This window comes from Ranitomeya imitator, chromosome 7, assembly GCF_032444005.1.
Source record: "Ranitomeya imitator isolate aRanImi1 chromosome 7, aRanImi1.pri, whole genome shotgun sequence".
NCBI lineage: Eukaryota > Metazoa > Chordata > Amphibia > Anura > Dendrobatidae > Ranitomeya > Ranitomeya imitator.
This window is the reverse complement of record NC_091288.1, coordinates 184086403-184112012: the sequence shown is the minus strand read 5'-3', so window position 1 is coordinate 184112012 and position 25610 is coordinate 184086403. Positions and strand designations below refer to the sequence as shown.

Below are 25610 nucleotides of genomic sequence, written 5' to 3'. Positions count from 1 at the left end.
TGTCAATAGTGTTGCTTCTTAAGCGGACAGTTTGATTTCACAGAAGTGTGATTTACTTGGAGTTATATTCTGTTGTTTAAGGCTAGGTTCACATTGCGTTAATGGGTGTCCGCTAGCGGACTCCGTTACATGGCGCAATTGTCGCAATTAACGCTATGTAAAGGATCCATTAGCGCACCCATTGACTGCAATGTGCTGACGGATCCCTAACGCATCACAAATGTATGTCATTTTTGGCATGCGTCTGCGATGTGCCGTTAGTTTCGGACGGACCTCGAACGCTGCTTGCAGCGTTCAGGGTCCGTTCCTCGCTAGCGCAGATCGGGCATCTGCCCTAGCGGGATTGCCGAGCGCAATCCCTTTTTGGACATTGCGTTAGTGCAATCCTTTGCGTATCCGCTAAACGGATTGCACTAACGCAATGTGAACCTAGCCTAAGTGGTCCCTTTATTTTTTTGAGCAGTGTATAACTATGGCATCGATGTAATCGTACTGACTCGAAGAATAAAACTGCCTTATCAATTTTATCATACGGTGAACTGTATAAGAAAAAAAATCCTTAATTGCTGATTTTTGTTCAATCTGCCTCCAAAAGTTCGAAATAGAAAGTGGTCAAAAAATGTAATGTGTTAGGGCTAGCGGAGCACACCAAACAATATAAAGGAAGATATAAGGTGGGTTCGCAGCTCGGGGTCCACTGTGCAGAGATATTACCTGCTGCTCGGTAATGGTGGACAGTATATGGTGGTATAATGAGAACACACACGGGTTAACGTCACCTGGTATGTATGGAGATGGACCCTGTTGTGTCACAGAGCCGCTATACCGCTGAACGAATGCTAGTGTTCGGTCACAGAACTCTGCCCCAAGGACACGGGGTTAGAGTCCCTCTAGACCCACTAGCGTTCGGCGCCGAACCTGAGGTGCCAGGGTAAAAGTATAATAATAAATTTAGCACACACAGTGCGCACAGTGCCCACTACCTGCCCTAACTAGGGACCGGAAAGCGCACTAGTTGCGCACAGCGCCGCACTGGTGAATGCTGCTAATGACGCTGTAGGAAACATGCTCAGTGCTGGATAGCACTTAACTGGCGCTAGTCAGCTCCAATCACCCACACTCATTCAACAACGCTAGGGAAGGGGTTCAATTAGGAGCTTTCACCAGAACATACATGCATCCATACCAAGTTTTGAGGTTATACTAGCGCGTGGCCATGCTAACCTTTTATAGTTGCAGCCTTCCGGAAAAAGCAAGACTAAGGCTACTTTCACACTACTGTCGGTACGGGGCCATTGCAAACCGTCGGCCCGACGTACCGTCGGACGTTGCGCTAAATTTAGCACAACATGGGCAGCGGATGCAGTTTTACAACGCATCCGCTGCCCATTGTGATGAGCAGGGAGGAGGGGCGGAGTTTCGGCCGCGCATGCGCGGTCGAAAATGGCAGACACGTCGCACAATAAAACGTTACATTCAATGTTTTTTTGTGCCGACGGTCCGCCAAAACACGACGCATCCGTCGCACGATAGATGCGACGTGTGGCCATACGTCGCAATGTGTTGCTAAGGCTACTTTCACACTAGCGTCGTTCGACGCACATCACAATGCATCGTTTTGGAGAAAAAAATGCATCCTGCAAAGTTGCCCGCAGGATGCGTTTTTTCTCCATAGACTTTCATTAGCGACAAATTGCGACGGATTGCCACACGTCGCATCCTTCGTGCAATGGATGCGTCGTGTTTTGGCGCAGTCGGCACAAAAAAAGATATATGTAACGTTTTTTTGAGCATCGAGTCCGCCATTTCCGACTGCGCATGTGCGGCCGGAACTCCACCCCCTCCTCCCCGGACATTACAATGGGGCAGCGGATGCATTGAAAAACTGCATCCGCTGCCCCCCGTTGTGATTTTATTTCACAGTATGTGTCGATACGTCGGCCCGACGCACTGCGACGGGCCCGTACTGACGCTAGTGTGAAAGTAGCCTAATGCAAGTCTATGGAGAAAAAACGCATCCTGCGGGCAACTTTGCAGGATGCGGTTTTTCTCCAAAGCGACGCATTGTGACGTCCGTCAGAAGACGCAAGTGTGAAAGTAGCCTTAGTCACAGGAACGTCTGCTCACCACTGACTAATACTGGTTACAATAGCTGGACCTGGAGCAGCAGCAGTAACCAGACACACAGCATCAGCTTGAGCAAGACGCTGAGACCGATGTCTCTACTGAGCAGGCTCCTCTGTGGCTGGGGAAGAATGGGAGACAGCAGAGGACATGGTTTGAAATTTCCCCTGTGCAGTGTCAGGAACTCGACACCTAACATTATGTGCCAAAAAATGGTACCAATAAAAACATCAACTCGTCTTGCAAGAAACAAGCCCTCACATGACTCTGTCAGCTGATATATAGAAAAAATTGTAGCTGTCAAAATATGGCAAAGCAAAAACTTTATTTAGCAAATCCGTTTTTTATGTGTTTGACAGCAGCCAATCTGGTATCGCTGTAACTGCACTGACCCGAAGAATAAAGTCATCTGATCACTTATACTGCACAAGTAACAGCATAAAGAAATAAAGGCAATTCTTCACCTGCTTTTTATTTGTTCATTCTGTCCCAAAAAAGATTACAGTAAGACTTGGCACACATTTATCTTGCACTCTGCGCTGAGCGCTTACACAGGTTTTCCATGTAGATCTCTGAAATACATGACTCAGACAGAACCCCCAGAAGAAGATTCCCTATAATGAGGCAGTTGGAAACACTATGGACGCAGTCTGACCTGTAATACGGCGATGTCCGTCTTTGTAGGGGTGAATAAAAGCACAGTTGATCACAGTTTTGTGCACCTCTGAAAAGGAGACCGCTGAACAGAGGCCAGACAGAGTCCAGAGTAACTCTGCTGCCTCATTATAGTGAATGAATCCCCTGGGGGGTTTCACCTGCCACATCATTTGGAGATTTAGTTGGAAACGCCAATGTAAGTGCTCAGTGCAGAGCGCCAGATAAATTTGATCCAAAATGTTATGTAAAATGTTCTCAATGAAAGCTTCAACTCAATCCACAAAATAAGCAAGTCTCCACTCAGGTCTGTCATTTGCTAACAAAAGTATAGGGAGGTACAAAGGCTCTGGAAAAACGCTATGGTTCTGTGTAACCCAAATGAAATCCAGCAAATTTTGTGCTCTCAAATCCAAATGCTCCTCTCCATTCTGAGCCCCAGTGTGTCTAAACCACATTTACAGTCCTGAAAAAGTTCTAATAGACGAATGGCAACAGGACTCAAAAAATGCGGTATTGGGAGCGCTGAATCAAATACACCTCTTTAGACAAACAGCGTGCGGTATCCATGCAGTACTGGAGCGTGGTGCTCAGTATAAAAAGCCATAACAGCACAGTAAAACTTTGCACAAGAAAGTGGAAGAATGCGACACTCACCCAGGTTGCGAAGTGAATATCTTTAATCTGTCTTTAATCCATGTACAGACTTTTCATAAAAGACAAGCGGAGACGACGAGGGTGCGGGGAGAGTGAGCTGGACGACGGTCGTTTCGCACAATTAGTGCTTCCACGGATCCATGGACCCGTGGAAGCACTAATTGTGCGAAACGGCCGTCGTCCAGCTCACTCTCCCCGCACCCTCGTCGTCTCCGCTTGTCTTTTATGAAAAGTCTGTACATGGATTAAAGACAGATTAAAGATATTCACATTTACAGTCCACATGTTGGGCATTTCTGTAGCGATGAGATTCCTCCTAATTTACGTGTGTGTCTCCAGAAGCACGAGCTGGGCACAATGTATGGTGCGACAATGTACTGGATACTATATTGATAAATTAGCAAATTTCACTAATCAACATCCACTACTGCTTGTTTCTGGTAAATACCCATGAAGTGAAAATCGGCACTACACTTGTAGATAAATTCCTAGAGGAGTATTATTTTCAAAATTGGGTCACTTGAGGAGAGATTCTACTTTTCTGGCAGTAAGGGGCTCTGTATATTCAGTCTGCAAACTATTCTGCTTTCTTCAAGAGTCAAATAGTGATCCTTCCTGCCCGATTCTCGCCGTGCGGCTAAGCAGTACCATACAGCTCCAAATGGAGTATTTCCCAATTCAAAAGAAATTGTGAACACATTTTGGTGCCATTTTTACCCATTTTCCCGTGAGAAAATGTAAAATTTGGGGCTAAAACAATTTTTTTTGTGGTCAAAATGTAATTATCATTTTTTTCACTTGCCAATGGCATAAAGTTCTGTGACACTCGCGATGTCAATATGAAAACTGCACCCCTAGATGAATTCATTGCACTGAGACACTCAAGTGAATCATCATCAGATAGGAGATGGGGAAAAAATGAAGAAGCAGTTAGAAAGTCAAGTTTGGGAATGTATATTAGAAAATAGTTTGGATTATGGGACAAAATAGATAGGAAGTTCGTAGGAAAATGTTTTGCCTTCGGACCACCTCTTTTAGGCCACGTGCACATGTTCAGTATTTGGTGAATTTTTTACCTCAGTATTTGTAAGGCTGGTTTCACACCTCAGTGTCTCCGGTACGTGAGGTGACAGTTTCCTCATGTACCGGAGACACTGACACACGTAGACACATAAAAATCAATGCATCTGTGCAGATGTCATTGATTTTTTGCGGACCGTGTCTCCGTGTGCCAAACACGGAGACATGTCAGTATTCGTGGGAGCGCACGTATTACACGGACCCATTAAAGTCAATGGGTCCGTGTAAAACACGTACCGCACACGGACGTTGTCCGTGTGCAGTCCGTGTGCCGTGCAGGGGACAGCGCTACATTAAGCGCTGTCCCCCCCACTGGTGCTGAAGCCGCAATTCATATCTTCCCTGCAGCAGCGTTTGCTGCAGAGAAGATAATAATAGTGTTTAAAATAAAGATCTATGTGCCCCCCGCCCTCCCATCCCCTGTGCGCCCCCCCGCTGTTCTAAAAATACTCACCCGGCTCGCTCCCTCGCCGGCGCTGCTTCCTCTCCTGGCCACATCTTCTCCTGTATGTGGTCACGTGGGGCCGCTCATTTACAGTAATGAATATGCGGCTCCACCTCCCATAGGGGTGGAGCCGCATATTCATTACTGTAATCGGCGGCCCCACGTGACCGCATACAGGAGAAGATGCGGCCAGAACAGGAAGCAGTGACAGCCAACGAGGGAGCTTGGTGAGTATTTTCAGAACAGCGGGGGGAGGCGCACAGGGGGTGGGAGGGCGGGGGGCACATAGATCTTTATTTTAAACACTATTATTCATATCTTCTCTGCAGCAAACGCTGCTGCAGGGAAGATATGAATCGCGGCTTCAGCACCAGATGCTGGTACGTGTGGTACCCAGCACGGTGCGTGTGGTACCCAGTGGGCACACGTGTGCAGCACGTGTGCCACACTGATGTGCCACAGAAACGTAGGGGCACACGGACACGGATAATTCCGGTACCGATTTTTTTCCGGTATCGGAATTATCTGGACGTGTGAAACCGGCCTAAGCCAAAACCAGGAGTGAGTGAAAAATACTGAAGTGGTGCCGTGTTACATAGTTGCATAGTTACATAGTTATTAAGGTTGAAGGAAGACTATAAGTCCATCTAGTTCAACCCATAGCCTAACCTAACATGCCCTAACATGTTTCTATTATACTTTTCCTCTGATTGTTTCACTCTTGATTTTGACTTACAAATACTGAGGTAAAATACTGACAGAGAGAATGTGACCTTAAGGCCGGCGTCACACTCAGCGTAGGGAAATACGGTCCTTTTTTACAGCCATAATACGGAGAAATGTTCCCAAAATAGTGATCCGTATGTTATCCGTAGGCAGGGTGTGGCAGCGTATTTTGCGCATGTCATCCTCTGTATGTAATCCGTATGGCATCCGTACTGCGAGATTTTCTCACCGGTTTGCAAAACGGACGTACAATGGATCCATGGGCTCAAATATTCGTTAAAACATAAATACTGTCTACATATACTGTATGTAAGTGAGACATATATACGGTGGCGCAGTGGTTAGCACTACAGCCTTGCAGCGCTGGGGTCCTGGGTTCTAGTCCCACCCAGGACAACATCTGCAAAGAGTTTGTATGTTCTCTCCGTGTTTGCGTGGGTTTCCTCCGGGCACTCCGGTTTCCTCCCACATTCCAAAGACATACTGATAGGAATTCTAGATTGTGAGCCCAATCGGGGACAGTGATGATAATGTGTGCAAAACTGTAAAGCGCTGCGGAATATGTTAGCGCTATATAAAAATAAAGATTATTATTATATATATATATTTATATATATATATATATTTCATGCAGCGCTAGCAGAAAAGCTGGTATTTCAATTGCCGGCTTTTGCTATCTCCTTTCCAAACCCGACAGGATATGAGACATGGTTTACATACAGTAAACCATTTCATATCCCGTATTTTGTTATATATTCCTCACTACTAATGTTAGAAGTGTATGTGTGCAAAATTTGGGGACTCTAGCTGTTAAAATAAAGGGTTAAATAGCCAGTGATTGAAGGCAGATATTAATAGCCTAGAGAGGGACCATGGTTATTGCTCCCCCCCCCCCGCCTAAAAACATCTGCCCCCTGCCACCCCAGAAAAGGCACATCTGGAAGATGCGCCTATTCTAGCACTTAGCCACTCTCTTCCCATTCCAGTGTAGCGGTGGGACATGGGGTAATGAAGGGTTAATCTTGCTATTGTAAGGTGACATTAAGCCTGGTTAATAATGGAGAGGCGTCAATTATGACACCTATCCATTATTAATCCAAAAGTACGAAATGGTTAATAAAACACACACACATTATTAAAAAGTATTTTAATGAAATAAAGACACATGGTGTTTTAATATTTTATTATACTCTTAATCCACCTGAAGACCCTTGTCACCTGAAATAAAGTTAAAAAAACAAACAACAATATTCCATACCTTCCGTCGTTCAGTCTTGTCCCACGCTGTAAATCCATCTGAAAAGGTAAATCATTTTACACCCAGGAGCTCTGCTAATGCAGCTGTGCTCCTAGCTGTAAAACTTGGTGAATGAATGGAATGCAGGGGAATGTCCTGTAGTTACCTCGAGTCGCGGTGATGTGCCCTCTGCTGGATGAACTCATATGACCTCGAGCCTGGGAACTTTTCAGAATATTTTCCCACGCTCATTGGCGGATTTTTTGCACAATATGCTGACAAACGCAGCATGCAGCGATTTTCTACGGCCGTACAAGGCCGTATAATACGGATACGTAAAATACGGCAGGCAGGAGCTGGGCCATAGAGAATCATTGTACTGTGTGCAATCCGTATTTTCTGCACCTCTCATACGTCTGTAAAACTCGCTAGTGTGACGCCGCCAACATTTTCATGGGAGTGCATTTTTAACCAGAGACATTTTTTAGATTCTCAATCTTCAAACTAGATTCCCACAGCGTTTAAATTTAAAGAGGAATATTATGTTCCAATATTAGTTCCATGTGGTTCCAGCCCATTTTCTATATATACATTACATTCATACAGGGTTTCATCCAGGTTGGTAATTTATCTGTTAATGCAGATAATCATTTTTTTACTTTTTCAAACTAGATTTCCACAGGGATTAAATATATAGAAGGATGTTATGTTTCATTATTAGTTCCATGTGGTTCTATTATGTTACATTCATGAAGGTTTTATTCAGGTTTTCTGGCATCAGGGGTTTTCAGGTTTTTGATATTGAAAAATTGTGTAAGGCTAGGTTTACGCTGGGGTTTTTTATATGCACGTTTTATGCTAACTTTCAGCTGCTTTTTACAGTACCAGCAAAGCCTATGAGATTTCAGAAATTTCATTCACACACATTGTTTTTTTGTCATCAGTATTTTGTGCTTTGCATGTTTTTTTGGACATAGAACATAATCACTTTTTATGCCAAAACCTCATTCTTTGTAATAGCACTATTTTTTCACTACTGATCTTTATCAGCATGCACAAGAGACAAATCTAGTATGCCAAAACCGCCATAAAAAATGCATTAAAAACACAGAGAAAAATGCAAGAAAAGCCAAGTAAAACATGCTTTTTTTTCTGCAGCTTCTTTCCTGCCAAGAGATCAAGTTTTGCGGCAGAAAAAAACGCCTAGTGTGAACTTACCCTAAACCAGCCAGAAGAGGTGATTATCAGAAATTTTAAACACCAGAAAAACTTTTTGGGATTCTCAATCTTTAAACCAGATCCCTGTAGAGATCAAATTTAAAGATTGATATTATGTTCCATGATCACATTCATACAGGGTTTCATTTACATTGATAATCTACCCCAGGAGCTCCCTTTCTTTTACCTATTAAGTTTATCCCAGAAGTGGGCAGGAAATAACATATCATATTGTTACTTATTGTCATGAATTGATAAAATTGTATTAATCCTCAACATTAACAGAAATAAACTCTTGAAATACATCACTCTGTTTGTAATGACTCTATATAATATAGGAGTTTCACTTTTTTGTATTGAAGAACATAAATAAATTAACATTTTGATGATATTCTAATTTTGTGAGAAGCACCTGTATAGGAGCCAGGATGTCGGCATCTTTTGGTGGCTCGGGTGCCCCACGAGCTTGTAGTAAAAGCCTCCATCTAGAACATGAGTTCTCCTTCTCTATGTGACTTATTATTTACATTATTACTTTCACAGCTTTGACATCCAGGCAGATATCTGAAGAATATCAAAGCTGAAGCCGTAATGGAGAAAGTGATGTGCGGGATGATGAGCGGTGCAAAGAGGACGTTCCTACAGGTAACTGCCCCAGTGAGGAGTCACCACTAAATAAAGCAGAGAAGAGTCACATTCTCCTCATTCACCGGACCGGACAATTTTAGGCTTGAAGTTTAATGTGTTTTCTCAGCTTTTTAGGCAATAGATTCCTCCATGCAGCTAAAATACAGATTATATATGGCTGACAGTGTAATGGTGCAATATGTAATAAGACCGGTTGTGGATGATAGATCATCAAAGATGTGTGAGAAACGTCATTGGAAAAGCATCTAGTTTAGTGGTTTACATCATATCCATCAGAGTTCTGATTCCAGGATTAATATATATCCTAATTAACCTATTTGATATACTGAACTAACTGGAGATTTAAAAAAAAAAGCTGTTTTAAAGCCATTGTCTCATAGTCACAGCCAGTAGTAGATTATAAGAGAAAGCTGAGAATTGCCTGGGCTTATCCAGCTTTATATTTCTCCATGACTTCCTAATACACGACCATACGGCTCCTCTGTTCTGCATGTAGCGGTCAGCGATTGTGTGAGACAGACACCACCTAGTAGTACTGAGCATTTCTCTAGACTTAAGTGACACAATATGAGCAAGTCCTGCCCTCTTCACATGGATGATTGGGTGCCAGTGGTAGATTTGAAGCATTCACTGAACAGATATAATTTCCACACCACAGGATGCAATATGGAAACCTATTGTGCTTTATTATTCTAAAACATTCCAGGCCACAGACATAGACATGTAATTAGAGATGTTAGTACAGACATTACTTCTACCTGAATCTGCTGACCGCACTGTCTCTGAAATCCACCATAGCCATGACGGTTCGGCCAATCATTCATCTGTTTTCCATGGGGAGAGAGAATAAAGCTGCTCCCATATCATAAACGAGTACTTTCTACAGGTCAACATCTGCCTGTGTAAATGAACCCCTAAAGATAACCTGTCAGCTACAAAAATGCTATTTACCTTTACATATATTGGTAACCTGTAGATGAATAGTATTTAAAGCATGTTAGGCTGTTTAAGGCCTCTTTCACATGTCAGTGTCTGCGGTACGTGTACTGACAGTTTTCTCACGTACCGGAGACACTGACACACGTAAACCCATTCAAATAAATGGGTCTATGCACATGTCTCCGTGTTTTCACGGATCGTGTGTCCGTGTTTAAAACACGGAGACATGTCTGTTTTTCGCCGGCAGCACGGTCCGCAAAGCGTCCCGCATACGGAGAACAGTGTGCACTCTCCTCCGTGTGTACGTACCGCCCACAGGAGAGACAGCGCTGTCCCCCCTGCGTGTGGTGCTGAAGCCGGAATGTATTACTTCTTCCCAGCAGCATTCGCTGGAGAGAAGGAATGAAAAATCTTTTTTTTTCTTTTCCCTTAAAAATAAAGTTTGTGCGTCCCCTCCCATCTCCCATCCCCTGTGCGCCCCCCCCCCCCCCCCTGCTTGCCAGGAAATACTCACCGACACCCAGCTCCAGCTGGAATATGCGCATATATTTCTCACTGTAATGAGCGGGACCATGTGACCGCTCACACAGGGCCTGCTGCCGGCGCTGAGAGGAGACATCGCTGGAGCTGGGTGTCGGTGAGTATTTCCTGGCAAGCGGGAGACGCACAAACTTTATTTTTAAGGGAAAAGAAAAAAAAAGATTTTTCATTCCTTCTCTCCAGCGAACGCTGCTGGGAAGAAGGAATGAATTCTGGATTCAGCACCCAAAGCAGGGGGCAGCGCTTACTGTAGCTATGTCTCCTGCACGGTCCGTGTGGTCCTCAGTCGGCACACGGCTGCCGCACGTGTGCCACACTGATGTGCTACGTGAGCACACGGACACGGATAATTCCGGTACCGATTTCTCTGGTACCGGAAATATCTGGACGTGTGAAAGAGGCCTAACTGGGAGAGCGGCTACCAGGAGAAATTGAAGTTATATTTTCCTTGCAGCCGTTTGCTTAAAGTAATTGAGGTGTTGCATGAAGCTCTAACAGAGGAAGGTGACTTCTACAGCACTCTACTACTCCAGAAGAATAGAGTTGAACAGCTGAAAAGAGAATACAATTTCATCAATAAGCACTGATTGATGATATAGGATTTTGATTGGGGCTTTTTAGCGTTCATTTTGATGTAGCAATGATTATTTGCTTCCTTATCTCATGGCTTTTTTATTAATACAGAACATCCTCAATTTACACAAAGAGGATGATGTGCTGTCGACAACAATCATTTTTATTCTCAGAAAATATGCAAACAATGACAAATGTTTTATTATTTGATGATTGCACTGGCCAATGATTGAGAATGAACATTAGTACAATTGATTCTTTGTGCAATCATCACATTATGTAAATTACACTTCAGTCATTTAATCATAGAACTTTGCTACACACTTTGCAATTTGAATGCAATTTATTTATTTTTTTCTTAATACTTATATTTATCTAAATATAAAAACATTAAGGTTATGTGACTCAAACATCAAATCAGTTTTTTTCTTGGCAGATGGCGGTACCAGGAGCTCCAAAAGACATCTCATATCTTCAGATTTTACAGTACATGATTGTAGCATTGTGCTAGATCCATATGAAGAACATACCAACATCTCAGACATGGATCTTTTTAAAGTACAATGTCCTAATTCATCACAGACTGTTAAACAAAATAGTCACAGAAGAAGTGAGGAAAATAAAAAAACTCACACAAGAAGAAGCCATTTTCATGTTCAGAATGTGGGAAATGTTTTACTAATAAATTTCATCTTGTTACACATGAGAGACTTCACACAGGAGTGAAGCCATTTTCATGCTCAGAATGTGGGAAATGTTTTTCTGCAAGTTCAACTCTTGTTACACATGAGAGAATACACACAGCAAAGAAGCCATTTTCATGCTCATAATGTGAAAAATGCTTTACAAAGAAATCAACTCTTCTTATACATGAGAGAATTCACACAGGACAGAAGTTACTTTCATGTTTGGAATGTTCAAAATGTTTTACTAATAAATTTCAACTTGTTATACATGAGAGAATTCACACAGGGGAGAAGCCATTTTCATGCTCAGAATGTGGGAAATGTTTTACTGCAAAATCAACTCTTGTTGTACACGAGAGAATCCACACAGGATAGAAGCCATTTTCATGTTCAGAATGTGGGAAATGTTTTACTATGAAATTAACTTGTTACACATGAAAAAATTCACACAGGAGAGAAGCAATTTTTGTGTTCAGAATGTGTTTTTTTTTAGTCTAAATCTCAACTTGTTAGACATCAGAGAACTCACATGACCAAGCCTAATTTTTCAAATCTGACGTGTCACTTTTTGTAGTAATAATGGAATGTCTCATATACCAGTTATTCTGAAAATAATTTTTTCCTTATTTGTTGTGCTTTATTTTATTAAAAAATGTAATAAATAAAAATATGCAATATTCAAACTTTGAATGTTTATACCTGTAAACCGTATAGTTATACTACATAAAAAAACCTTACCAAAACATTTACCTTTTGTCTTCTATATCAATAAGTTTTCAAACATCCTTTTGTTTTGATAGTTTTGTTAAACATTTAGTAGTTTAGTAATTTTTCCTTATTTTAGGGCAATGTGCAAATTCATTTTTTAGGGACCTATTCAGCTTTGAAGTTACTTTGAGGGGCTAATATATTGGAAATTCCCATAAAAGGATGCTATTTTAACCCTTTTTACCCTTTCACCCACATGCCTGTTTGCACCTTCCTGAGTAGGCAATTTTTTTCAATTCTGATCAGTGTCACTTTATGAGGTAATAACTCTGGAATGCTTCAATGGATCCCACTGATTCTGAGTCATACTGACATACAGTTGAGAACATAAGTATTCGATAAACCGCCGATTTTTCAAGTTTTCCCTTTTACAAAAAATGGAGAGGTCTGCAATTTTTATCGTAGATACACTTCAACTGTGAGAAAGAGAATCTAAAAATAAAAACCAGAAAATCACATTGAATGATTTTTAAATAATTAAATTGCATTTTGTTGCATAAAATAAGTATTTCATCACCTACCAACCAGCCTATTTCTCACATACCTGTTTACTTTTCTTTAAGAATCCCTCCTACTCTGCACTCATTACCTTATTACTGTTTAATTGTAAAATTCTGCAGGATATGTTGGTGCTATATAAAGATTATTATTATTACTACCTGTATTTATTGCACAGATCTCTCCATTCTTTGTAGATGCAAAACTTGCCAAATCGGCTTTGTATCAAATAAGTATTTTCTTGACTGTATTGTACTTCATGATAGTGGTATACTTTCTTTGGTTTGACTTGCGTTATTTCTCCTGAACACACCTATACTTCAGATGTGATGGAATACTACTGTTTTGGCGCATGGCAACGCTCACAAGGGAAGGAGCGCTATTTGAGTTTTTGAATGCAAAATTTTCTGGAATAATTAGCGGGCGTCATCTCGCGTTTGGAGAGCCCCTGATGTGCCTAAACAGTGGAAACCCTTGACAAGTTACCCAATTTTGGAAACTAGACTCCTCAAGGAACTTATATAGATGTGTGGTGAGCACCTTGAACCCCCAGGTTCTTCACAGAAGTTTAAAACATTAAAATAAAAAAAATCAAAATTTTCTGACAAAAATGTTTTTAGCCCTTTTTTTTTTTTTTATTTCCACAAGATAACGGGAGAAAATGCACAATGCAATTTGTTGAGCAATTTCTCCTGAGTACACCAATATCCAATGTGTGGAACAAAACTACTGTTTGGGCACATGGCAGGGCTCAGAAAGGGAAGGAGTGCTATTTTACTTTTTGAAAGCAAAATTTGATGGAATCATTAGGGATGTCATGTCACGTTTGGAGAGTCCCTGATATGTCTAAAGAGTGGAAACCTCCTCCACAATTGACACTATTTTGGAAACTAGACCCCTCAAGGAATTTATCTAGACATGTGGTGAACTTGAACTCTCAGGTGATTCACAGAATTGTTCAACATCGCCCTGTGAAAATGAAAAAAAAATTCCCCCCAAAATTTTGTTTTAGTCCCAATTTTTTTTCATTTTCATAAGGATAGCAGGAGAAAATTAACCCCAAAATTTGTTGTGAAATTTCTCCTGTGTACACTGATATCCCATATATGGTCGAAAACTACTTTTGAGGTACAGTGCAAAGCTCAGAAGGGAAGAAGTGCCATATTGGAGTTCAGATTTTGCTGGACTGGTTTGAGGTTGTCATGACTCACTGGGAGAGCCGCTGAGATGCCAGAACAGCATAATTACCCATAAGTGACCTAATTTTACAAACTACATTTATCAATGATTTATCTAGGTGTGCAGTAATCATATTGACACCACAGATGTGTCACAGAATTTTACACAACTTGTCAGTGAAGAAAAAATAATTACATTTTTACTACTAAAATTTAGTTTTAGCCCCAAATTTTACAAAAATTGCACCAGAATTTGTCCCACAATATCTGCTGAATGTAGAAATACCCCATATGTGGCTGTACAGTACTGCTTAGCCACAGAGATGGAGCGCTTTTTGCCTCCTGGAGTGCAGATTTTCCTAGAAAAGTTTGCGGACTCCATATACAGAGCCCCTAAGTGCTGGAAGAGTAGAATCCCTCCTAAAGTGGCCCAATTTTGGAAATCATACCGCTTGTGAGTTTATCTCCTGGTGTATTGACTATTTTAACTCTATAGGTATTTTCCAGAAACAAGCACCAGTGGATTTTACTGATTGAAAATTGCAAACTGCCATTGTAGTGACCAGTATGTTGTAGTGACCAGTACGTTATGTCTAGCTTGTGCTTCTAAAGGAACGCACCCATAAATTAGGCTCGTTTTCATCACTACAGAAATCCCAAACGTGGATGCTAACTGCAGTTTAGGCACACAGTGGTGCTCGAGACATGTTGTACTTCATGATAGTCGCAAAATTTCTGTGGTATGATTTGCGATTATTTGTGAAAAAAATGGAAATTTGGCAAAAATTTTGCAATTTTACAGATTTGAATTTTTATGTCCTTAAATCAGAGATATGTCACACAAAATACTTAGTAACATTTCTCACATGTCTACTTTACATCAGCACAATTTTTGAACCAAATTTTTCTTTTGTTAGGAAGTTATAAGGGTTTAAAGTTGACCAGCGATTTCTAATTTTTGCAACACCATTTTTTTAGGGACCACATCACATATGAAGTCACTTTGAAGGGTCTATATGATAGAAAATACCCAAAAGTGACAGCATTCTAAAAACTGCACTCCTCAAGGTGCTCAAAACCACATTCAAGAACTTTATTAACCCTTCAGGTGCTTCAGAGGAATTTTTGGAATGTTTGAAAAAATGAACATTTAAGTTTTTTGACTTTTCAATGCAGAATTGGCTGGAATTGAGATCGGATGCCATGTCGCATTTGGAGAGCCCCTGATGTGGCTAAATAGTGTAAACCCCCAGTTCTAACTCCAACCCGAACACACCCCTAACCCTAATCGCAACCCTAACTGTAACCCTAACCACACCCCTAACACCAACACGCCCCTAACCCTAATCTCAACCCTAACCATAACCTAACCACACCGCTAACCCTGACACAACTTTAACCCTAATCCCAACTGTAAACGTGATCCAAACCCTTATCCCATCTCTAGCCCCAACCCTAACCCTAACTTTAGCCCCAACCCTAACTTTAGCCCCAACCCTAATCCTAACTTTGGCCCCAACCCTAACTTTAGCCTTAACCCTGACCTAATGGGAAAATGGAAATAAATACATTTTTTATGTTATATTTTATCCCTAACTAAGGGGGTGATAAAGGAAGTGCATTGAGCAGCAAGGTGGATTTCTGCTGAGAGGAAAGAGAAAAAAAAAACTCTTTAAATCTTCAGCTTAGCGAGTGTGAACGAGCTGAGTGTGACCTGAGCGTAAGTGCGAATGGCGGTAAGTGTGTGATTTGTGATTCAGTGACTTTGGATTCAGGAAGTTTCCATTGGAGGAATTATTGAATTGCTGTCTGTATTTTATTAATATTTTGCATTTAGTTTTATTTAATGTTTCTGTCTGGTGCAATCCCCATTAGGAAATGTGCTCCACTATTGTTAATACCATCCAGTGTACATCTTGCCACATGTATGCAATCCTTGAGCAGCCGGTCGAGGGTGCATACTGCTGTGCGAGATGTGAGCACGTTGAGCATTTGCAAGCCCAGATTCTGGATCTAAATGTGCAGCTGGAAACACTGAGATCCATTGACAATATGGAAAGGAGTCTTCTGCTCACTGAGCAGACGCTCAATGGGATAGATGAGAGGGGGTTGGTAGGATGGAGCTGCAGGACAGTGGAGCAGCAAGCTGGGTGACAGAAGGCCGGGTAGAGGGAAGAGTGCCAGGGAGGCTAGTCCTGATCTGGCACACCCCAATAAGTTTGCTAAGTTGGCAGATGAGAGGGGTGCCAGTACAGGGGTAGCACTGCTGCAGCCAGGCATGTCATCTGAAAGCCAGAGGAGTGACTGCTACAGTAAGGAGGGAAATAGGAGAGCAGTGCAGGCCAGACAGGTGCTGGTAGTGCGGGACTCAATAATTAGGGGAACAGATAGGGCAATCTGTCACAAAGACAGGGCTCGTCGAACGGTGTGCTGCCTACCTGGCGCTCGAGTCCAACACATCGCTGATCAGGTTGACAGATTACTGGGAGAGGCTGGTGAGGACCCAGCGGTCATGGTGCACATTGGCACAAATGACAAAGTTAGAGGTAGGTGGAAGATCCTTAACCCCTTTCTGACATTAGATGTACTATCCCGTCGACGTGGGCCCGTATGCCCACCAACGTGATAGTATGTCATAGCGATCGGCCGCGCTCATGATCGCGGCCGAGTGTCAGCTGACTATCGCAGCTGACATCCGGCACCATGTGCCAGGAGCAGTCACAGACTGCTCATGGCACATTAACACCCGAAACAATGATCGCAGTGTTACGAGGGCATAGGGAAGCATCGCGCAGGGAGGGGGCTCCCTGCGGGCTTCTCTGAGACCCTCGGTACAACGCGATGTGCTCGCATTGTACCGAGCATCTCCTCCCTGCAGGCCCCAGATCCAAAATGGCCGCGGGGGTGCATCCGGGCCATTGTAGCCCATGTGTTCCTGTTTCCATAATTGTTCTCTTGTGTCTATAAGACTGGGGAGTTCCACCACTCCTCTTGGGCTATCTGCACAAAAGCTTTTCTACCCTGTATGCACACATGGATTTTTCCTCTCTGAACCCTGTTCACACAGGTTATATACAGATGATCAGGTTTTTAAATACATCAGATAGGGATTGCATACATTAGTTAGGACTGCTCTGATAAGGGTATACCGTGAAGATTGGTAGAGCAGCTTAGTATACATTTTTTGCAAAAAATGTATCAACCAAATACCCTGTTTTTTACATCTTTTACTAGCACTTGCGGATTACTGCAACATTTTTTCAAACTGAGTGTTTTTGGTTTTACTATTCTCTTTTGTGTCTTCGGGTTTCTTGGTGGTGTGTGAACATGATCATACAGACTTGTTCACTGTGCAAGTAGCCCATGTGTTCCTGTTTCCATAATTGTTCTCTTGTGTCTACAAGACTGGGGAGTTCCACCACTCCTCTTGGACTATCTGCACAAAAGCTGTTCTACCCTGTATGCACACATGGATTTTTCCTCTCTGAACCCTGTTCACACAGGTTATATACAGATGATCAGGTTTTTAAACACATCAGATAGGGATTGCATACATTAGTTAGGACTGCTCTGATAAGGGTATACCGTGAAGATTGGTAGAGCAGCTTAGTATACATTTTTTGCAAAAAACGTATAAACCAAATACCCTGTTTTTTACATCTTTTACTAGCACTTGCGGATTACTGCAACATTTTTTCAAACTGAGTGTTTTTGGTTTTACTATTCTCTGCTGATAGGACTAAGTTGAGATCCCAAGGCATAGATCTATCTTTCTGAATGGGTCTAGATCTACTGGATGCCTTAATGAACCTTGAGATCCAGTAATTATTGGCAATGTTACAGGAGAATAGAGCCCCTAGGGCCGAGACCTGTACCTTTAGAGTACTAGTGGATAGACCTAGTTCTAAGCCTTTTTGCAGGAATTCTAAAATTTGTTTTACAGGTATTCCTTCTTCTAAATTGAAATCAGAAGAGGCCAGAAACTTTCGCCAGGTTCTAGCGTAGATTGTTGTGGTTATCTGCTTCCTACTTTTCATAAGGGTTTCAATCAAACTCGGGGAGAACCCTTTGTTTTTCAGTAACGCCCTTTCAAAATCCATGCCGTTAAATGAAGGTTCTTTACTTGCGGATGACTGATCGGCCCCTGGTAGAGCAAATCCGGAATCTCCGGAAGTACCCAGGGATCCTCCACTGACATGATCCTGAGCCAAGTGAACCAGGCCCTTCTGGGCCAGAATGGGGCAATCAATATAACCCTGGCTCGATCTTCCCTTATCTTCCTGACTACCAAGGGTAATAGGCCTAGTGGAGGAAATGCGTATGCCAGCTGAAAATCCCAATTGATCAGGAAAGCGTCTACGGCTAGAGGATTTTCCCTGGGACTTAGGTAACAGAATTTTGTTGTCTTCCGGTTGTCCCTGGTAGCAAATAGATCTACATCTGGATGTCCCCATTTGTGGACAATCTGATCGAACACGCAATTGTTTAGGGACCACTCCCCTTGTCTCAAGGTGTTGCGGCTTAGAAAGTCCGCTTTTACGTTTTCCTTTCCTCTTACCGTATATACTCGAGTATAAGCCGAGATTTTCAGCCCAAATTTTAGGGCTGAAAGTGCCCCCCTCGGCTTATACTCGAGTCACGGTAGCGGTGGGGTCGGCAGGTGAGGGGCTGAGGGCGCTGAGGTATACTTACCTAGTCCCAGCGATCCTCGCGCTGTCCCTGCCGTCCCACGGGCTTCGGCGCTGCAGTTTCTTCCTCTCTTCAGCGGTCACGTGGGACCGCTCATTACAGAAATGAATAAGCGGCTCCACCTCCCATAGGGGCGGAGCCGCTTATTCATTTCTCTAATCAGCGGTGCCGGTGACCGCTGATAGAGAAAGAAGCTGCGGCACCGAAGACAGGAGGGGACAGCGCTAGGATCGCCAGGACTAGGTGAGTATGTTATATTCACCTGTCCTCGTTCCAGCCGCCGGGCGCCGATCCATCTTCCCGGTCGGCGCCTCCATCTTCCCGGCGTCTCTGCTCTCTGACTGTTCAGGCAGAGGGCGCGATGACGCATACAGTGTGCGCGGCGCCCTCTGCCTGATCAGTCAGAGCAGAGACGCCGGGAAGATGGAGGCGCCGGAACGAGACGCCGGGAGCTGCAATCAAGGGAGGTGAGTATGTGTTTTTTTTTCTTTATTGCGGCAGCACAAATTTATGTGGAACATCTATGGGGCACAGTGAACGGTGCAGAGCACCGTATATGGCACAGCACAGCTATGGGGCACAGTGAACGGTGCAGAGCACCGTATATGGCACAGCACAGCTATGGGGCACAGTGAACGGTGCAGAGCACCGTATATGGCACAGCACAGCTATGGGGCACAGTGAACGGTGCAGAGCACCGTATATGGCACAGCACAGCTATGGGGCACAGTGAACGGTGCAGAGCACCGTATATGGCACAGCACAGCTATGGGGCACAGTGAACGGTGCAGAGCACCGTATATGGCACAGCACAGCTATGGGGCACAGTGAACGGTGCAGAGCACCGTATATGGCACAGCACAGCTATGGGGCACAGTGAACGGTGCAGAGCACCGTATATGGCACAGCACAGCTATGTATGGGGCACAGTGAACGGTGCAGAGCACCGTATATGGCACAGCACAGCTATGGGGCACAGTGAACGGTGCAGAGCACCGTATATGGCACAGCACAGCTATGTATGGGGCACAGTGAACGGTGCAGAGCACCGTATATGGCACAGCACAGCTATGGGGCACAGTGAACGGTGCAGAGCACCGTATATGGCACAGCACAGCTATGGGGCACAGTGAACGGTGCAGAGCACCGTATATGGCACAGCACAGCTATGGGGCACAGTGAACGGTGCAGAGCACCGTATATGGCACAGCACAGCTATGGGGCACAGTGAACGGTGCAGAGCACCGTATATGGCACAGCACAGCTATGGGGCACAGTGAACGGTGCAGAGCACCGTATATGGCACAGCACAGCTATGTATGGGGCACAGTGAACGTGCAGAGCACCGTATATGGCACAGCACAGCTATGGGGCACAGTGAACGGTGCAGAGCACCGTATATGGCACAGCACAGCTATGGGGCACAGTGAACGGTGCAGAGCACCGTATATGGCACAGCACAGCTATGGGGCACAGTGAACGGTGCAGAGCACCGTATATGGCACAGCACAGCTATGGGGCACAGTGAACGGTGCAGAGCACCGTATATGGCACAGCACAGCTATGGGGCACAGTGAACGGTGCAGAGCACCGTATATGGCACAGCACAGCTATGTATGGGGCACAGTGAACGTGCAGAGCACCGTATATGGCACAGCACAGCTATGGGGCACAGTGAACGGTGCAGAGCACCGTATATGGCACAGCACAGCTATGGGGCACAGTGAACGGTGCAGAGCACCGTATATGGCACAGCACAGCTATGGGGCACAGTGAACGGTGCAGAGCACCGTATATGGCACAGCACAGCTATGGGGCACAGTGAACGGTGCAGAGCACCGTATATGGCACAGCACAGCTATGGGGCACAGTGAACGGTGCAGAGCACCGTATATGGCACAGCACAGCTATGTATGGGGCACAGTGAACGGTGCAGAGCACCGTATATGGCACAGCTATGGGGCACAGTGAACGGTGCAGAGCACCGTATATGGCACAGCTAGGGGGCACAATGAACGGTGCAGAGCACTATATGGTTCACACCTATGGGGAAATATGAACGGTGCAGAGCACTATATGGCACAGCTATGGGGAAATAATGATCTATTTTTATTTTTGAAATTCACCGGTAAATGCTGCATTTCCACCCTAGGCTTATACTCGAGTCAATAAGTTTTCCCAGTTTTTTGTGGCAAAATTAGGGGGGTCGGCTTATACTCGGGTCGGCTTATACTCGAGTATATACGGTATGTGCAGTGCGGATAGGGATAAAAAGTGATTCTCTGCTGTCTGGAACAGACGATCCGCCACTCTCATCAGTGACTCGGAATGAGTTCCACCCTGATGATTTATGTACACGACCGTCACCCGGTTGTCCGAAAGGATCTTGACATGATGACCCTGCAGATATGAGAGGAATTTTTTTACTGAAAGCTCTTCTGCCATTAATTCTTTCTGGTTGGAGGAGGCTGATATTAGGGAAGGGGGCCATAGACCCTGAACCATCATGTCATCCATGTGTGCTCCCTAACCCGCAGGGCTAGCATCAGTAGTTACCACACGTGTTACCTGACACATCCAGGGAACCCCCGCCGATAAGTTTTCACTGACTAGCCACCACCTAAGAGATGAGAGTGCTTTTGGACCTAAAGTAACCTGACTCTGCAGGGACCCCTGTAAGATTTTGTCATTAACCAGAACCTCAGCTTGTAATGGTCTGGTGTGGAATTGGGCCCAACGGACAGCGGGAATGCAGGAAGTTAAGGAACCCAATAGAGACATAGCCTGTCTAAGGGTCATGGATGGTTTGTCAATTGCCTTAGACACCTGTTGCTGAATATGTAAAGATTTGTCGAGTGGAAGACAACATTGTTGTGTTTCTGAGTTTAATGATAGTCCTAAGAATCTTTGTATTTTTTGAGGCTGTAAACGGGATTTCTCATAATTTATGATCCACCCCAGACGCTCCAGTCTGTATGTGGCTGTTTCTAGCTGGGACAGGCAATGGTCTGCTGAGCTCCCTACTATAAGGAAGTCATCCAAGTAGGGAATGATCAGGATGTCGGACTCTCGCAAGTGCGCCATAACCTCAGCCACTAGCTTTGTGAACACTCTAGGAGCTGCTGATAAGCCAAAGGGGAGCGCTCTGAACTGGAAATGGTGAATGTTACCCTCCATTGACACCGCTACTCTCAGGAATTTTTGGAAATCTTCATGTATTGGAACATGATAGTATGCATCTTTAAGATCTACAACTACCATAAAACAGTGATTAAACAATATCTTTATTGCTGAATTAACCGTTTCAATTTTGAAGGATTCATTAACCAGGAATTCATTAAGACGCTTTAGATTAATGATCGTTCTAAACGATCCATCTGGCTTTTTGATCAGAAAAAGCGGAGAATAAAATCCCCTTCCTTTTTCTGAATCTGGAATTTCCACCAATACATTCTTGGCGCATAAGTTCATGACTTCAGCCTCTAGGGCTGCTTGCTCCAGGGGGGAGGAACGATAAGGGGTTACTTTGAATTTATCCCGAGGCCAATGATTGAAGTCCAGCTTAAGACCTTTAGTAACAATGCCTCTGACCCATCTACTGTTCGTTATGTCAAGCCATGCTGAGGAGAATGCTGACAGTCTGCCCCCCACAGGGATTGCTAGTCATTGGTCTGGTTTTTTCTGATCCTTTGAGGAACAGCGAAACATATATCCCGTACCTCTACCGCGTCTGTCTTCCCATCTGAAACTCTCTCTAGTGGGAGAGGACCCGCGTTTCTTCCCACGACCAAATCTTCTTCGACTGAAGGGTCGGCGGTAGGATGCCGAGTACAGACTTGGGAACTTCTTTTTATCATCGCTTGCCTTTTCCAGTAACTCGTCCAGCATTGGACCGAAGAGATACTGTCCCTCGCACGGAATGGCGCAGAGCTTAGTTCTGGACTGGATGTCCCCTGACCAGCACTTTAACCATAGGGCCCTGCGAGCCGCGTTAGATAGACCTGCTGCTCTGGCCGCCATTCTGACAGAGTCCACAGAAGCATCCGATAGGAAGGCTGCAGCATTCTGAATTGTCGGAAGCGCTTTCAAAATAGAATCTCTGGATGCCCCATCCTTCAGCTGAGACTCTAATTGATCTAGCCAGACCATTAATGATCTGGCTGTGCATGTTGTGGCCACTGCTGGTCTGAGGGATCCAGCCACCATCTCCCAGGTACCTTTAAGAAAGATATCCGCCTTTCTGTCTAGGGGATCTTTGAGGGACCCCATATCCTCAAAGGGTAATGAGGCTTTCTTTGATGCCTTTGCTATGGCCGCGTCCAACCTCGGAGCTTTATCCCATGTCTCCACCACCGGATCATCAAAGGGATACCTTCGTTTTAAAGCTGGCGGTAAGGCCCCCTTTTTTTCAGGTTTTTTCCATTCACGGAGTATCAATTCTTTGATCTTCTCATTTACCGGAAAAGACCTATGTTTCTTACGATCTAACCCACTAAACATTAACTCCTGTTTGGAGGGCTGTGATTTGGGTTCCTCTATACCCATCGTGCCCCTAACTGATTTGACTACCTTGTCAATCTTATCTAAGGGTAGACAAAATCGTCCAGACTCTTCATCTGATGAAGAGGAGAAAGGACTAGAGAGATAAATATTTTATTCTCTTTCCTCTTCTGATGAATTAGAGTCCACAGGGGTCCTATGCTTCGGGCCTTCCGCTTGGGATAGGGATCGTAATGACTCCCTTACTTCCAGCCGGATCATTTCTTTTAAATTTGCCGTACTCACGGACTCTTCTGCTACCTGGGGGAGGACAATATAGGTGATAACTACTATCTGACCTAAGGTCACTTCCACCCAACCACTCCTGTAGACCTCACCGTCTGTTGTATACAGGGGGCACATAACTTTTTAGTACAGGAGTCGGGTAAGGGGACTCCACAGAGGGCACACTCCTTATGCTTGGATTTTTCCGTACTTTTCTTCCCCTGGAAAGATAAAGTATAAGGGGCCCGCGTCACAGAGTGAACTTTCACGTAGATCACTTACCCGTGCGCCCAAGTCAAATACCGGAATCCGAGGGGGTTCTTTCCTAGACGAAGCTCTGGATCCCTGTTCGGATGAGCTTTTCCGACTAGGTTGGTCGCCTCTATCCTTTTTGGGCTTCTGACGCATCTCGTCTGACAGCTGCTGCTGCTGCTGCTGCTGCTGCTGCTCACCACCACTCTCCATGACGGATTACGACCAAAAGCATGGTTCTGAAATTGTGACCTGCTTATATCCCCCTTGGATCCGGTCAGCAGATAGGCCAGCGCTATCCCTATTGGTTCCTGGACACAGCCAGGAGGGCAGAGGGCTGTATGATGAACCGGAGCTCAGATGCGATGGGCGCCGCCATCTTGGAACGCCCGCGCATGCGCAGACGCCCGGCGACCAGGAAGCGGCTACCAGACTCCGCCCCCCCACGTCACCGCACCCGGAAACGCTCCAGCACACGCTGAGAGCGGTGCAGGACGCCGGGGACGGATCGGCAGCGCTCCGGAACTCGCCCACACATCGGAGCCCGGCACCCGCAGCCATGCCGCACCGCTGCACCACCAATGGGAATACTTACCTGCGCCGACGCTGATGGATGCAGGAAATCCTCCGGACTCCGCTCCATGCTGCGAACACCACCGACGTGCAATCCAGCAAGGAGGTGTCTCCAGGGATCTCCGCACCGGCCGAGGTAGGAGACCCCCCCGCTACCGTAATCGGCCGGCCGGCCTGGGCTCCTTCGTCTGTAGGCACCCGTCCCCTCAGGAACAGGAAACCAACTGAGGCAAGGGAGAGGTACCGCCCTTTTGTATCTGTAGGTTTCCTGTTCCTAATGGGCGGATCCCCTCTCTCTGTCGTGCTGTCATGGGAGTCCGAGTAAAAAATGTTGGTTCCAAAATTGTGCTGATGTAAAGTAGACATGTGGTAATTGTTACTTATTAAGTATTTTGTGTGACATATCTCTGAGATTTAAGGGCATAAAAATTTTCAAAATTTTCGCCAAATTTCTGTTTTTTTTCACAAATAAACACAGGTAATATCAAAGAAATTTTACCACTATCATGAAATACAATATGTCACGAGAAAACAATGTCAGAATCACCAGGATCCGTTGAAGCATTCCAGAGTTGTAACCTCATAAAGGGACAGTGGTCAGAAATGTAAAAATTGGCCCGGTCATTAACGTGCAAACCACCCTTGGGGTTAAAGGTGATTTCAGGGAATTAGGCTGCAAACTGAAATCAAGGCCCTCCAATGCGGTATTTTCTGAAATACTGCCTGTACCATGTGCCATGCCAGAGAGGCAATGGGAGATTTGGGAGGTTAATAAATGGCTCAAGAATTGGTGTAGGAAGGAGGGGTTTGGGTTCCTGCAGAACTGGGCCAACTTCTCAGTTGGCTACAGGTTCTATGCTAGGGACTGACTGCACCTCAATGGGGAAGGTGCAGCCGTGCTGGGGAGACAATGGCTAGAAGGTTGGAGGAGTTTTTAAACTAGGGAATGGGGGAGGGTATTCATTTTATAGGAGGGGAAGATAGTGCAGATAGAGACCTGGGCACAAATAAGGAAGTTGGGGGTGGCGGTGGCATGGGGGGTGGGGTTAGAACAAATAATAATTTAAGAAAGAATAGAGGTACATAGAGATACATAAAGTGCATGTATACTAATGCCAGAAGCCTCGCCAACAAAATGGACAAATTAGAACTAATGTTGTTGGAGCATAATTATGACATGGTGGGGATATCTGAAACATGGCTGGATGAGAGCCATGACTGGGCTGTTAACTTGCAGGGCTAGAGTCTGTTCAGAAATGTCCAAATAGAAAAGCGAGGGGGAGGGGTGTGTCTATATGTAAAATCATCCTTAAAACCCATCCTGCATGATAATATAGGTAAATCTAATGAAAATGTAGAGT

General features: G+C 44.5%; 1 pseudogene; it reads left to right on the top strand.

The window, feature by feature from the left end:
- Window positions 1-8732: 8732 nt before the first annotated feature.
- LOC138646131 (zinc finger protein 665-like) overlaps window positions 8733-25610 on the top strand; it is a 55149-nt pseudogene continuing 38271 nt past the window's right edge.